The 15,990-nt window shown below is 36.2% G+C and overlaps 1 pseudogene; it reads left to right on the forward strand.

The window, feature by feature from the left end:
- Positions 1-7,899: 7,899 nt before the first annotated feature.
- Positions 7,900-9,129, forward strand: Pcnx1-ps1 (pecanex 1, pseudogene 1; annotated as a pseudogene).
- Positions 9,130-15,990: the final 6,861 nt, after the last annotated feature.

The following is a 15,990-nucleotide window of genomic DNA, read 5'->3' on the forward strand; positions in this document are numbered from 1 at the left end:
GGGATGGTTCAATATCAACAAAAATTCACCAACCCATAATGTTAAAAGTCTTGGAAATACCAGGAATTCAGGGCACATAGGTAAACATTAAAAACAATATACAGCAAACTAGTAGCCAACATCAAACTAAATGGAGAGAAACTTGAAGCAATCCAAGTAAAATCAGGGACTAGACAAGGCTGCCCACTCTCCCTCTACTTATTCAGTGTAGTACTCGAAGGCCTAGTCCGAGAAATCAGACAAAAAAAAGAGGTCAAACGCATACAAATTGGAAAGGAAGAATTCAAAATATCACTATTTGAAGATGATGTGATAATATACTTAAGTGGCCCCAAAAGTTCCCACCAGAGAACTACTAAGCCAGATAAACAACTTCAGCAAAGTTGCTGGGTATAAAATTAACAAAAACACATCAATAGCCTTCCTTTATTTAAAGGATAAACAGGCTGGGAAAGAAATTAGGGAAATGTCACCCTTCATAATAGTCAGAAATAATAAAAAAAAATTTGGTGTGACTCTTCCCAGCAAGTGAAAATCTTTATGAAAAGAACTTCAAGTCTCTGAAGAAATAAATTAAAGATCTCAGAAATGGAAAGATTCCCCCATGCTCATGGATTGGCAGGATTAATATTATGAAAATGGCCATCTTGCCAAAAGCAATCTACAGATTTAATGCAACCCCCATCAAAATTCCAACTCAATTCTTCATAGAGTTAGAAAGAGCAATTTTCAAATTCATTTGGAATAACAAAATACCTAGCATAGAAAAAGGTATTCTCAAAAATAAAACAATTTCTGGGGAAAATACCATCCCTGATGAGGTCAAGCTGTATTACAGAGCAATAGTGATGCAAACTGTATGGTATTGGTACAGAGACAGGCAGGTAGAGCAGTGGAATAGAATTGAAGACTCAGAAATGAAACCATAAACCTATGGTCACTTGATCTTTGACAAAGGAGCTAAAACCATCCTGAATTTAAAAAGATAGAATTTTCAACAAATGGTGCTAGTTCAACTAGTGGTCAGGATGTAAAAGTATGCAAATCGAAAGATTCTTATAGCTCTGTACAAAGCTCCAGTCCAAGTGGATCAAAGACCTCCACATAAAACAAGATATATTCAAACCAATATAAGAAAAATTGGGGAAGAATCTTGATCACATGGGCACTGGGGAAATTTTACTGAACAGAACACAAATGGCTTAGGCTTTAAGATTAAGAATCAACAAATGGGACATCATAAAATTACAAAGCTTCTGGAAGGCCAAAGTTACTGTTCTTAGGACAAAATGGCAACCAACAGATTGGAAAAAGATCTTTACCAATCTTACATCTGATAGAGGGCTAATATCCAATATATTAAAAGATGTCAAGAAGTTAGACTATAGAAAATCAAATAACCCTAGTAAAAATGGGGTACAGACTTACAAAAGAATTATAAGCTGAGATGTACCTAAAAAATATTCAGCATCCTTAGTCATCAGGGAAACGCTAATCAAAACAACCCTGAGATTCAACCTCACACCATTCAGAATGGCTAAGATCAAAAACTCAGATGACAGTAGATGCTAGTGAGTAAGTGGACAAATAGGATCACTGCTCTATTGTTGGTGAGATTATGAGCTGGTAGAAACACTCTCAAAAACAGTCTGGTGGTTCCTTAGAAAATTGGTCACAGTACTACCTGAGGACCCAGCTATACCATGCCTGGGCATACACACAACAGAAGCTCCAACATGTAACAAGGCACGTGCTCCACTATGTTCATAACAGCCATTTTTATAATAGCCAGAAGCTGGAAAGAACTCAGATGTCCTTCAACAGAGGAACAAATACAGAAAATGTGGTACATCTACCAACGGAGTACTACTTAGGCATCAAAAACAATGACTTCATGAAATTGATAGACAAATGGATGGAACTGGAAAATATCATCCTGAGTGAGGTAACCCAATCACAAAAAAAACAAAAAAACAAAAAAAAACAACAAAAAAAAACCAAAACCCAAAACACACATGTCCTCTGTGATAAGTGGATATTAGCCCAGAAGCTAGAATTACCCCAGATACAATTTACAAACCACATGAAGCTCAAGAAGAAGGACAAGTCAAGTGTTGATGCTTCAATGCTTCTTAAAAGGGACAACAAAAATATTCACAGGAGGAGATTTGAAGACAGTTTGGAGTAGAGACTGAAGGAAAGGCCACCCAGAGACTGCCCCACTTGGATGTCCAGCCTATATACATACAGCCATCAAACCTAGACAATATTGCTGATGCCAATAAAGTGCATGCTGACAGAAGCCTGATATAGCTGTCTCCTAAGAGGCTCAGACAGAACGTGACAAATACAGAGACTAATGTTAGCAGCCACCCATTGTACTGAGAATATGATCCCCATCGGAGGAGTTAGAGTATTGAAGGAGCTGAAGGGGTTTGCAACCCCATCAGAACAACAATATCAACTAAACCACCACCCAAAGAGTACACATGGACAGACCTGTGGCTCCAGCTGCATATGTAGCATTATTGGTCACCAATGGAAGGAGAAGCCCTTGGTCTTGCCACAACTGGACCTTCCAGTGTAGTGGAATATCAGGGCAGGGAGGTGGGAAGGGAGGGCTTTTGGGGGGACAATACCTTCATGGAAGACGTGGGATGGGGATGGGATTTGGGGTTTCTGTACAGAAAACCAGAAAGGGGGATAACATTTTAAATGTAAATAAAAATATTCAACATAAAAAGGAAAAAAATTTAGTGTAATACATCATATTATGAAAAGCGAAAAAATGAAAAAATATATTGTTTCAAGAATGAAAAAACTAAGAAATTCTGTGGTATTTTTAATAGTTCTATGAATTCATAAAGTTGAAAGTCTTATGTTTATCTCTGTATTTCTTTTTATTTTTGAGATAGACATTTTTAAAATTGCCCATTCTTTTGTTTGTTAAAGAATCATAAAATTTAACATCTCTTATATCTAAACCAGAAGAATAGTACTGGATTTATTATTATCTTGTTATAGTTTTAACCGATTCACATTGTTCCAAGAAGGTGTCATTTTTGACTGGGATATGGTTTTTTGTTTTATTATTTTGTCTTTTCTTTGGATTTTGATTAATCTACAAACTTATGATTCAGTAAACTGTCAGCAACAGCACTTGAAAAATCTCATGTCCTTCATTTCCTCCATTTACTGGTAAATGTTTATATATGGATAATGCATATCTGTACTTATAGTCCTCTAATTTTCTTCCAGTTGGGTGATCTGTGTTATTTGCATTTTTATGTTGTATGGTGGGTAAATTTTTCATTCTTACATCTGATACTTTATTAACCTTTTCTACTTTTCTATTTTGTTATTACATAGCCTCTAATATATTATTGTCAAATTTTCCATCTACCTTTTATAATCTAACATAATGTTTCTTGTATGTAATTGCTTCCATCTTTCTTTTATGTCTAATAAGTAATTTTAATGCATTTGTCAGTTGTTACAATCATATTTTTGCTTATTTATTCTTTTAGATTGATTTGGTGAATCATTTGTTTGGATGTTTGGTTTATCTCTTTTTATACTCCACACTCTTCTTTTTATACTAGTAGAGGCATGATGTAAGTCTGGATTATGAATGTGGATTGTCATATACTATGTTAGTATATGTTTTTCAATAGTCCGAACTTTTTCTCTTGAGCCTCACATGTCTATTCCCACTGTAACATCTGTTTCTCTCCATTGATAATCCATTTCTAAACTATTACACTGTTATCTTATTTTTATTTATTTGTTTGATCGATTTTGATTTTTTTTTGCCTCCAAAAATACTGATGAAATTTGTTATGTATTTCTGCCTCTCCATTATACCTGTCTGCATTTACTTGAGAGTATTGGTCATGTTCTGTTTCTGTTTTACTTTTAATCTATTGCATTTTGAAGAAAGCTGTTAGGATATGTTTAATTAGAAATGTTTATATGAAAATTAGTTTTATCATATTTATATTTTAAATATTAGTTTCATATGTGTTATTCAAATCTTCAGTTTTACCTAATTCAGAAGTTTAAGTATATGACCTGGAAACATAGAAGTTTTGTTCTATATTATACCATTTGTTTACTTTTTAAAATGGTCTTTAATTCTGTTCACTATAGCAAACCTTCATTTACCAATGAACAGTGTTAAAGAGAAATATATATTATAAATAGCCTCAATATAATGTATGTTTAATGTTGATGATTTTATGCAATGTTTTCCTCTGTTGACTAGGTTTCTGCGGAGTAAAACCTCACTAATGTGTTGAAACTTTGTACCAACCCTTCAATTGTCATCTGCCATCAATTTTTACTTTCTCCTCCTGTTTTCCATCTTTGGAGGGCTCCTGCTTTCAATATGCAAATTAAAGGTCCCACCTACATGCCTATCATTCCTTAGCCAGATGATTACAGATGGTTAATTTTTATTATTTTATTTATGTTTAACCAGTTTGATATATATTCAAAGTTCTAATAATTATATTTACTTATTTATACTTTTTGATTATTAAAAATTTATAAAATTCAACCATTGCTTTTCTTCAATCCATTCCCTTCAATGTACCCTCACTGCAATCTTTCAAATTCATAGCCTCTAATTGTTATTGCACAGGTTTATGTATATTCATAAATATTCTTAAATATAACCTTTCTGGGTTGTATAATGAATTTTAATAATATGTATATTTTCAAGGGTGACAATTTGTTACTGGACAACCGACAGTGAGCTCTTCCCTGGGGATGTTTATTTTTCTTGTCTAATTTTTCAAGCTTATTCGTTGTCCATGTTTTCTTTTTTTTATTTTATTGGATGTATTTTTATATACGTTTCAAATTGTTATTCTCTTTCCCAGTTTCCTGTCAATAAGCCCCATATCACCTCCCCCTCCCCTTCTTCTATAAGGGTGTTTAACTCCCAATTCACCCCGCCTTCCCACCTTCCCGACATTTTCCTACACTAGGGGGTCCAACCTAGGCAGGACCAAGGGCTACTCCTTCCATTGGTGCCCAAAAAGGACATCCTCTGCTATATATGCAGCTGGAATCATGGGTCAGTCCATGTATAGTTTTGGGTAGCCCCTTCAGCTCTTTCAATCCTTTCATGTTTTCTATTGTTCTGATAAACACCATGAGTAACATCAACTAGAGGCAGGGAAGAGTTCATTTCATCTTACTTTTCTAGTTCATAGCCCCTCACCAAAGGAAATCATGACAGAAACTCAAGAAGAAACCATAGAAGAAAGCTACTTCTGGTATATGTTCAACTAGCTTTATTTAAAACCAAGGACTACCCCCATAGTAATGATACTTTCCATGTCATCTGGACCTTTGTATGAGATAGCAGTAATGCCAGTGTCCCATAGATATGACCCTATATGATTCTGATTGAGGCAGTTTTTCCATTGACATTCCCTGTACCTAGTAGAATGCTAAGTTATACATAGTTCTTATCCAGATAAGATAATATTCCCTTGTCAATATTTCTGTGCACTGCTGTGTTTTTCCCTTATAAATAGGGACAGAGTCTCTCATTTAATTCTAAAGGCTACATTCAGCATATTGCTTTTATGTTTTTTGGAAATTCAAAAATAATAGAAAAGAAATTAATGTAAGGAGTGGAAATGTACAATGAAATAAAAGTCAGTTATACTCGCAGAATTAGTTGTTTATACCCTATATCATATATCCAAACAATTTTCCAAATAAAATCAAAAGATAGGCTATAGTGTTTGCATCAACTGATTATGGAAACTTTGTTTAGTCTTACACACATGATGATAATAGCTTACGATCCATCAGGATGGGAAGCTTATTCAGAACTTATTTTCAATCTGATTTCATAAATTATTCAACTTATTGAGTGAAATATTCATTTTAAGATTTGCTGCAACTCTCAAGCACTGCTCATATCTATCTATCTATCTATATATGTGTATATATATACGTATATATATGCTAAACACTTTGCAAAGGTACAATGTACATGATATACAATAGCTAACGTCATCATTCAATTCTGTCATTGTCCGTGAATATTTGTAGATAACAAAAAATACATATCTATCTTACTTGTAATCATTCAAATTTATAAGTAATGTTAATATAATATTAATATACATATATAATTGAAGTATATAAATAAATGTCTTTTATTCAAACACAATAAATGTATGTGTATCAGTGATGTAATTGATAGAATTTAGTGCTTTAAATATAAAAAAAGAGTGGGGAAAGCCTCAAAGCCATAACCATAGAGGAATATTTCCTAAACAAAACACCAATGGCTTATGCTCTAAGATCAAGAATCGACAAATGGGACCTCATAAAATTGCTTCTGTAAGGCAAAGGACATTGTCAATACGACAGAACAGTAACCAACAGATTGGGAAAAAGTCTTTACCAATCCTAAATCTGATAGAGGGTTAATAGCTAGTATATTCAAAGTACTCAAGAAGTTAAACTCTACAAAATCAAATAATCCCATTACAAATGGGGTACAGAGCTAAACAAAGAATCCTCAACTGAGGAATACTGAATGGCTGAGAATCATCTAAAGAAATGTTCAACATCCTTAGTCATCAGGAAAATGCAAATCAAAACAACCCTGAGATACCACCTCATACCAGTCAGAATGGCTAAGATCAAAACCTCAGGTAAAAGTAGGTGCTGGCTAGGATATGGAGTAATAGGAACACTCCTCCATCATCGGTGGGAATACAAGGTAGTATAGCCACTCTGGAAATCAGTCTGGTGGTTCCTCAGAAATTTGGACATAGTACTACCTGAGGACCCAAATATACCATTCCTAGGCACATACCCAAAAGATGTTCCAACATATAACAAGAACCCATGCTCCACTATGTTCATAGCAGTCTTATTTATAGCCAGAAGCTGGAAAGAATCCAGATGCCCTTCAACTGAAGAATGGATTCAGAAAATGTGGTACATTTATACAATGGAATACTACTCACCTATTAAAACACTGACTACATGAAGTTCTTAGGCAAATGGATGGAACTAGGAAATATTATGCTGAGTGAGGTAAGCCAGTCACAAAAGAAGACACATGGCATGCCCTCACTAATAAGTGGATATTAGCCCAAAATCTTGGAATACCTAAGGAAAAATTCAGAGATCATATGAAGCCCAAGAAGAAGGAAGAACAAAATGCAGATGCTTCATTCATTCTTAGAAGAGAGAACAGATTACTCATGGAAGGAAATACGGGGACAAAGAGTGGAGCAGGGACTGAAAAAAGGTCACCCAGAGACTGCCCCACATTGGGATCAATCCTATATATAGCCATTAAACTCAGTCACTATTGCTGATACTGGGAAGTGTTGACTGACAGGAGACAGATATAAGTGTCTCCCGAGAGGCTCTGCCAGAGCCCTACTGATACAAATGAGGATAGTCACAGCTAACCAATGGACTGAGCAAGGGGGCCCCAGTGGAGGTTAGAGAAAAGACTGAAGGAGCTGAAGGAGTGTGCAACCCCATAAGAAGAACCCCACCAGAGCTCCGAGGGACTAAACCACCAACCAATGAGTACACCTGGAGGGACTCATGACTCCATCCACATATGTAGCAGAGGATGGCATTGTCTAGCATCAATAGGAGGAAAAGCTCCTGTCCCTGTGAAGGCTTTTCCCCCCAATGAAGAATAATGTCAGGGTATTGAGTTTGGAGTGGAGGGATAGGAGTGGGAGCATCCTCATAGAAACAGGGGGAGGGGTTATGGGAGAGTCGGGAAAGAGTAAAACATTTGAGATGTAAATGCATAAAATGTCCAAGAAAAATAAAATTACAAAAAACATATAAGTTCAATATATAACATACTACTCTGTTTGCATGACTTAATTCATCCAAAGCCATTCATAGCTTGTTCTCTTTACTAGGTTTTTGGTTTTTCTGTTATACTATGCTAAATTTTTTTCTTCCCGTTTTTGAAAAACAATCCTCTACTTCATGTCATGTCACTATTAAAATATTCAACTTTTTTTGTTGTTGTTTTACTTGTGAAACTGAACTTCATGTGAGTAATGTCAAGAGCTAGGAACTCTTTAAATAAGAGGCAACTGATCCTTTCTTCAATTCCTGGGCCTTCATCTTAGTCTTAAAAAGCAAAAGTATGTTCCAGAAGCAACCCTGACAGGACCTACCACACTGGACATGTATGGCACACGGGTGATCCCTCGCCAGGTGGATGCACTGATCACCAACTCTGGGAAGGTGAGGGATGAAGCTGCCAGTGTCTCCAGAGACCAACGTGCTAACAGAAGAACCTTGTGATAGCCCACGAAGGGGACCCTTCACGGCAGAGTGCAGTACTTGCCAACTCTCTCTCTCCTTGCTGGTTCTGCAGCATGTCATGGACGATGGCACCAATGAGTACAAGATCATCATGCTCAACCGATGCTACCTGAGCTTCAGAGTCATTAAGGTGAATAAGGAGTGTGTCCGAGACCTCTGGGCAGGGCAGCAGCAGGAGGTTGCTTTTCTCTGAAACCGGAACCCAGAGAGAGACAGCATCCAGAGTGCCAAGCAGGCACTGCGGAACATGATAAACTCATCTTGTGATCAGCCTATTGGCTACCCTATCTTCGTGTCGCTCCTTACCACGTCTTACTCTGACAGCCATGACCAGCTCAAAGAAATTCTTGGGGGACCAATCAGCTTGGGAAACATCCGGGACTTCTTAGTATCCACTGTAACAGTGGTGGCAATATTGAAGACTCTGGTGGTGGGACTTCCTGTCCTGCTAACAGTGCCACCACTGCCAGTGATCCCCACAACAGTGTGCCCCAAGAAAGCACAGGACACCAGGGGCAGGGAGCAGGATTCGGACTCCTCCTGCCCACCACATCATATCCTCCAACACTAGGCACTAGCCACAGTGCCCACTCTGTGCAGTCCATTCTGTTCAGACAATCAGCGGCACACGCCTCCATGGCCAGCCAATATCCCTCCTGCTATGGCAGCCGGCATGCATCCCTCCTCATGCCCACCATCGGGTTTGTGCCGGGTCGGTGATCCTCTACCAGCATTTCATTCCAATTGCATTCTTATTTTATGCACTCATTGATAAGTGGATATTAGCCCAAATGCTCAAATTACCCTAAATGCACAGAACACACCAAACTCAAGAATGACCAAAATGTGAATGCTTCACTCCTTCTTTAAATGGGGAACAAGAATACCCTTGGGAGGGGATAGGGAGGCAAAGTTTAGAAAAGAGACTGAAGGAACGCCCATTCAGAGCCTGCCCTACATGTGGCCCATACATATACAGCCACCAAACTAGATAAGGTGGATGAAGCAAAGAAGTGTAGACAGGAACTGGATGTAGATCTCTCCTGAGAGACACAGCCAGAATACAGCAAATACATAGGCGAATGCCAGCAGCAAACCACTGAACTGAGAACGGGACCCCCGTTGAGGGAATCAGAGAAAGGACTAGAAGAGCTTGAAGGTGCTCGAGACCCCATATGAACAATGCCAACCAAACAGAGCTTCCAGGGACTAAGCCACTACCCAAAGACTATACATGGACTGACCCTGGGCTCCAACCTCATAGGTAGCAATGAATAGCCTAGTAAGAGCACCAGTGGAAGGGGAAACCCTTGGTCCTGCTAAGACTAAACCCCCAGTGAACGTGATTGTTGGGGGGAGGGCGGTAATGGGGGGAGGATGGGAAGGGGAACACCAATATAGAAGGGGAGGGGGAGGGTTTTGGGGAATGTTGGACTAGAAACCGGGAAAGGGAATAACAATTGAAATGTAAATACGAAATACCCAAGTTAATAAAGATGGAGGAAAAAAAATATGAGACGAGTTCGGGTGCAACCAATGGAAGGGAAAGCCCTTAGTCTTGCCAAGTTTGGACCCCCAGTGCAGGGGAATATGGGGAGGGCAATAAGGGGGATGTATAGAGGGAATACCCGTATGGGAGAAGGGGAGGGGGAGGGAATGCGGGCTTATGGACAGGAAACCGGGAAGGGGAATAACCTTTGAATATATATAATAATAAAAAAAAAAAGAAGCTAGCTTTTCCTTGTGACTCAAGAATAGACTTGGGGCTCCAGAATATAGTCTCAACGTGGGGATTTTAAAGGGAATGAGGTTGGGGAGAGGAAACATGATCTGGTATTGAGGGGAAGAAAAGGACTGAAGCCCTGAGTGCCAGCAGAAACAATTGAAACAAGTGATTGACCTCTGGGAGGTAGGAAAGTGGGCGGACCCTCCAGAATATACTAGAGACCTGGGAGGTGAGAAGAAAAAAAAAAAGAAACAAAGGAATCTCATTTTCTCTACCAACAATTCAAATGGAGGGTTTAGAAAGGACAGTGTATTGATATTTAGTAAAGCTAAAATCTATTTTAATGCAATGTGTTGAATTAGAAAAAAAATTGATCTTAGCAGCAGCTACTCTTATCCTGATGCTTTTACTTGTCTTTACTTGCATCTTCTAGCATTGTTTTCTCCACTTAAAAATCCACTGCAACTTTCTTGTTCATTCATCCATACAACTAGTGAGAACATTCTTATATAAATGACTTATTTCCTTTTATGTTCATAATATATACAACTATTAAAGCTTTATTTAAAATTTTAAGTTGCTTCATTTGTGTTTATAAAAATTAACAGAATTATTACCAGGCACTATTTTATATAAATAGGAATTGTCCTTAGTAATAAAGGGAAATTATACTTGTCAAGTCATTTATATCCTAAGATAAATTAACTCAAATATCAGATCCTCCACATAATGCTTGAACTGATTTTGTTTTGTTTTGTTTTGTTCCTTTATTTTTATTTATTCATTTTTAGTCATTGCTAATTGGAGAAGCCAAGTCAATAGTTAACAACAACTAAAAAGATGAAGAACTATCTTATTTACTACTGCATATTCATTATAGTTTATATGTATAATACATACAGCTAAAATTCCATTGTGAGATAGTAAGAAAGAGAAACAAACTCAGCTGTGTACACCCATCAATTGATCGGTTTTTCTCTCTTACTAAATAGCTGCCTCTTCTTTTCCACAACAAATCCTTTTTCCTCAATGACTTCTAGAGCAGCAAATATCCCATGCACAATTCTTAAAATATTCCATGGAAAGAAATGCAGAGAGTGACTGCTGTTTTAGGGATATTCAAAATTTTAGTGAAGACAGTGTGAAAGAATTTGAGGGAGGCATGCTTCTAGATAAAGCCCAGTCATATATGGCCAAAGAAATAGAGACCTGTCTTTGTTTGTGTAAAAAAAATAAATTAAATGCTTGCTGGCTAATATAGCAGAATACTAAAGAAATATATACCAAATAGTGAATTTTAAATATGGTAGAATTAAATTATTAAGGTAATGAACAAATCTAATTAGTATTGATAAAAATTTTAGCTAGGAAATTTTATCCTGAAATTTCTTTGTTATTAATTCTTTGGAGAATATATTTTGACTTTGGTTTTCCCATTCCATCTCCTCCCAGATCCTTCCTCCTGCATTCCTCCTTACCCAAGGGTCATATTCTCTCTCTCTCTCTCTCTCTCTCTCTCTCTCTCTCTCTCTCTCTCTCTCTCTCTCTCAATATAAAATAAAATTAAAATCAAAGCAAACCAATTGAAACACCACAAACAATAATTTCTCAACTCTCACAAAACAAAACAGGAATTATAGAGTCCATTTTATATTGGCCAACTACTCTTAGTTGTGGAGGTTAGAGGGACTTCTTGGGAGAAAACTGTTCTATCTTTCCCAGCAGGTATCAACTGCAAAGAACTTCTTGGTTAGAGATGGGACTTTTTATTTGTTTCCCATTCTCAGTGTTAAGATTTTGTCTAATTTGAGCCTGATCAGGTCATATGTATGCTATAACAGTTCATATGAGCACTACTCTTCTTGTTCCTATAAGACAGCAATTTGTGGAACTCTGGCTATTAATAGTCTCTGTGCCTCCTCTCCTACATTTTTCCCTGATGCTTGAGGGAAGGGAGTTTGTTAAAGACATTCCATGTAGAGATGAGTGTTTAAAAATCTCTCACTTTCTGTGTATTGTTCAATTGGTGGACTGTGTGTTTCTATCTACTATCTTCTGCTGAGGTTTTTAGCAATGCTCCATTCTATGTGTATACTGTTATGTCATTTTATTGCTATGTTCATCTATCAGAGTAATAGTCTTTGATTTTCCTCTACCAGTATCACTTATGCATTACATTTCATGCAGTGGACTTCAAATATCATTTAAGTGCTTGGTTTCTTCTATAATATTTGTGGCACTCTATTAGCAGGATATCTTACAGGCAAGTCACTTCATAGGTCACAGGGATTATATTTGGGTGCTATTGATGATTTCCTTTTTCTTCTTCTTATGTAAAGTATATGTTCCAGGACCATTTAACACTAATCATTAGGGATTAAACTTCTAATTGGGTACCAGCTCAATTTCTGGATATTTAAAGTTAGAAGTAAATGGTTTTCATCAATACAATCATACCTGGAAATTATGGTAGGTAATCTATAGTCAAATAAAGACCTATGATGTTTAGTGATGATGATCTATGAAATTGCTTTGACCAATGACTCAACAAGATGTACCCTATTCATCGTAGCACTAGAAGTTTTGTTGATAGAATAAGATATCTATTATATATGTGTGTGTGTGTGTGTGTGTGTGTGTGTATAGTCTCTTTTCATTATCATTCTTTGATTTCCTCCTTTTCTCTCCTTCCTCCTTTCCTGTTAACCTTTCTCATGTCTATAGCATAGTAAAGTCATGATAAAGTTTTAAAAATATGTCCTTATGATACTGTGTTTCTTTATGAGCATTATAATATATGCTTTAACAAACTATTACAGAATTAGATATTATAATCTTATTGAACCAAAATCATAATTAAGATTCATAATTGACTGGCAATGCAAATATGATACATAAGTATACCTTTTATCTCATGTCTTTTCTTTCTCATATTTAAAAAGTGAAATCCTCAAGCCACACAATTTCACTAGAGTGAAAGGATGACTAATATACAAAGTTATCTAGATCGTTCAGTGATTAGGAGAATTTACTGTTCTAATATAAAACTGGAATTTTGATCCTAGCACCCTTAATATGTAGATTCTATGGGATCTGATATACCCTTCTCTTTGTGGGGTCCTGTACACATTTGTACTTACATATTAATGAGCATGAATGCACATGTATACACACACAAAAAACAATATAGATACACACACACATCTGATTTTAAGAATAAAATTACCCATAAAAATTTTCTCATATTTAATATGTATGTCACATGACTTTATCCAAGTTTATAAGATTCATATAATTATTTTGATGGCATGAGCTATTAAAAATTTGAATAACCTAAGAAAAATGTATCCCTTATGACAGTGAGAATAAAGTTCTGTAGAAGATTTTGCTACCTTATTAAACTATTAAGTGAGTATATGACATGTGCCAGTTTTCTTGGAGATGCTGTAGCATCATATTTTGCCTCAAAATCATAGAATTTATAATATTACTGCTACTTGTCTTCCCGTTGTCTCTACTACAAGTAGTTATTTAATAAAGAAATTAGGTTTCTCATAATTATTCCTTTAAAATTTAACATAAGAACTTTCTCTGTATTTTCTGAAATTGTAAGTAAATTTGACTGCCCTTTGTGACTGAAAATGAAAGAACATTAGTTTCCTAAATCAATGGCTATATAACTTTAGAATTCATAAAATAATCACCACATTTATTCATTAAATAAAAGTTCCTTGACATTGGCTTAGAAAGAAAAGGGAAATTAGGAATCCACTTGTTTAAGAAAAGCCCATAGTTGGGCATAGTGTTGCATTCTTTTAAACACAACGTAGGGAGGTGAATGTCTGTGAGCTCAAGGTCAGCCTGTTCCTCATAATGTGCTTCCTCACAAAACAGTCAGGGCTATGTAGAGAAACTTTGTCTCAAAAAAGCTAAAAATAAATGAATGAATGAATTAATGAATGAATAAATAAATAAATAAATAAATAGATTGATATACCAATAGATAGATAAGCACCCTTATATAAGCCAGAGCATGAATATGTTTCATCCTCCCCTTTTAAGAGAAACTCCAATAATGAGATTGAGATCATAAAATGAAGTTTTAGGATAAATGCCGGTTGGAGTGTTGACTCTTCTTATATCTTCTTATATTATTTATTTTTACTTCTAAATATTCTTCAATATGTCACTTCCCTTAGCCACTATTTATTACTCTATTCATATATGAATAGTTTTGTATAAGATATAATTTGTGTAAGAATTTTATAGATATAATCACATTTGCATTACAATTGAACTGATTTTTCAGGAAATTTTAACAAATACCTCATCATCCACCTGTGCCTTTCTTATGCATTTAGCTTGTTGACTTAAAAATAATATTGTGAGGCAATGTGTTCTAGAAGCCTCTATATATAGGATGAAAATTAATTCTCGATTATTTTATTAGACCAGACATATCACAGGGAGACATTACTTTTGTAGAGTATATGACATCTAATAACTTGATCTTCAGGATTATTAACAGAAAGATGTCCATCTCCCTCATATTTAAAGTTAATATCATAAGCAGTGATCAAATTAGTGGAAAATTTCCAAGAACAAATTCTTTAACATACATTCTTTTTTCTTCATGGCACACTTTCTTACATATGTCTCTTGATTTTATTGATTTTATTCATTTTGTCATGCATCTCATGGTAGTTATTTGCCATTGATATGTTGTATGTGTTCATAGTGCTGAACAGAATGCTTTGAAAACAGATTTCAATGAATTATGAAATGAATATGAACATACTGCCCTGACTACTCTAACAAGAGTCTGTGTTTGATGCCCTAATGGAGACCATAGGGTTAAGAAATTGCAGAGAAACTGGGGATAAGATCTTTCTGGTCTCCATCTGTGCTCCAGAGGTAACTATGTGGAACAGCTCTTCATGCCCAAATCCTGCCTGAAGAGAGCTGGTCTCCAAGGAATGCTGTTACCCGTAAGTTCACAGGTGAGCCCAAAACTGTTGCTCCAATAACTGGCCAAAGAGGAACCAACCAGGAGTACACAGGGCAAAGGTACCAATGAACAACTGGAGACAGGATCAAAACAAATCTCCTTCTGTGCCACTAAGGAGTTAACCCCGAGGAACAGCTCTCAGTGACCAAATCCTTTCCTGAGAGAGCTGGTCTCCCAGGTGTGCTGACAGACCTAAGATCACAGGCTCACAGGCTCACAGGAGAGATAGGCTCCAGTCAGAGACAACAAGACCAACTAACAGCAGAGATAATTAGATGGTGACAGGCAAGCACAAGAAACTAAGCAACATAAAACAAGGCTACATGGCATCATCAGAAACCAATTCTCTTACTACAGCATATCTTGGATACCCCAATGTGCCTGAAGAGCAAGACTCAGATTTAGAATCATAACTCATGATGATGAGAGAAGACTTTAAGAAAGCCATATAAAACAACCTTTAAGAAATACAGGACAACACAGGTAAACAGGCAACACAAAAATTTCTTTAAAGAATTACAGGAAAACACAACCAAACAGGTTAATGAGTTGAACAAAGTGATCCATGATCTAAAATTAGAAATAGAGTCAATAAAGAAATCACCCAGGATATAGAAAACCTAAGAAAAGGATCAGGAGTCATAGATGCAAGTATCACGAAAGGATTTTAAGAGATAGAAGGGAGAATTTCAATAGCAGGAGATACCATAGAAAACACTGACACAACAATCAGTGAAGATGCAGAATCCAAAAAGCTTCTAACCCAAAACATCCAAAAATCCGAGGACACAAGGAGAAGACCAAACCTAAGGATAATAGGAATAGAAGAAAGCAAAGATTCCCCCAACCTAAAGGACCTGTAAATATATTTAACAAAACTATAAATGAAAACTTCCCTAACCTAAAGAAAGAG

Source organism: Rattus norvegicus, chromosome X (genome assembly GCF_021556685.1).
Source record: "Rattus norvegicus strain SHRSP/BbbUtx chromosome X, alternate assembly SHRSP_T2T, whole genome shotgun sequence".
Classification (NCBI taxonomy): domain Eukaryota; kingdom Metazoa; phylum Chordata; class Mammalia; order Rodentia; family Muridae; genus Rattus; species Rattus norvegicus.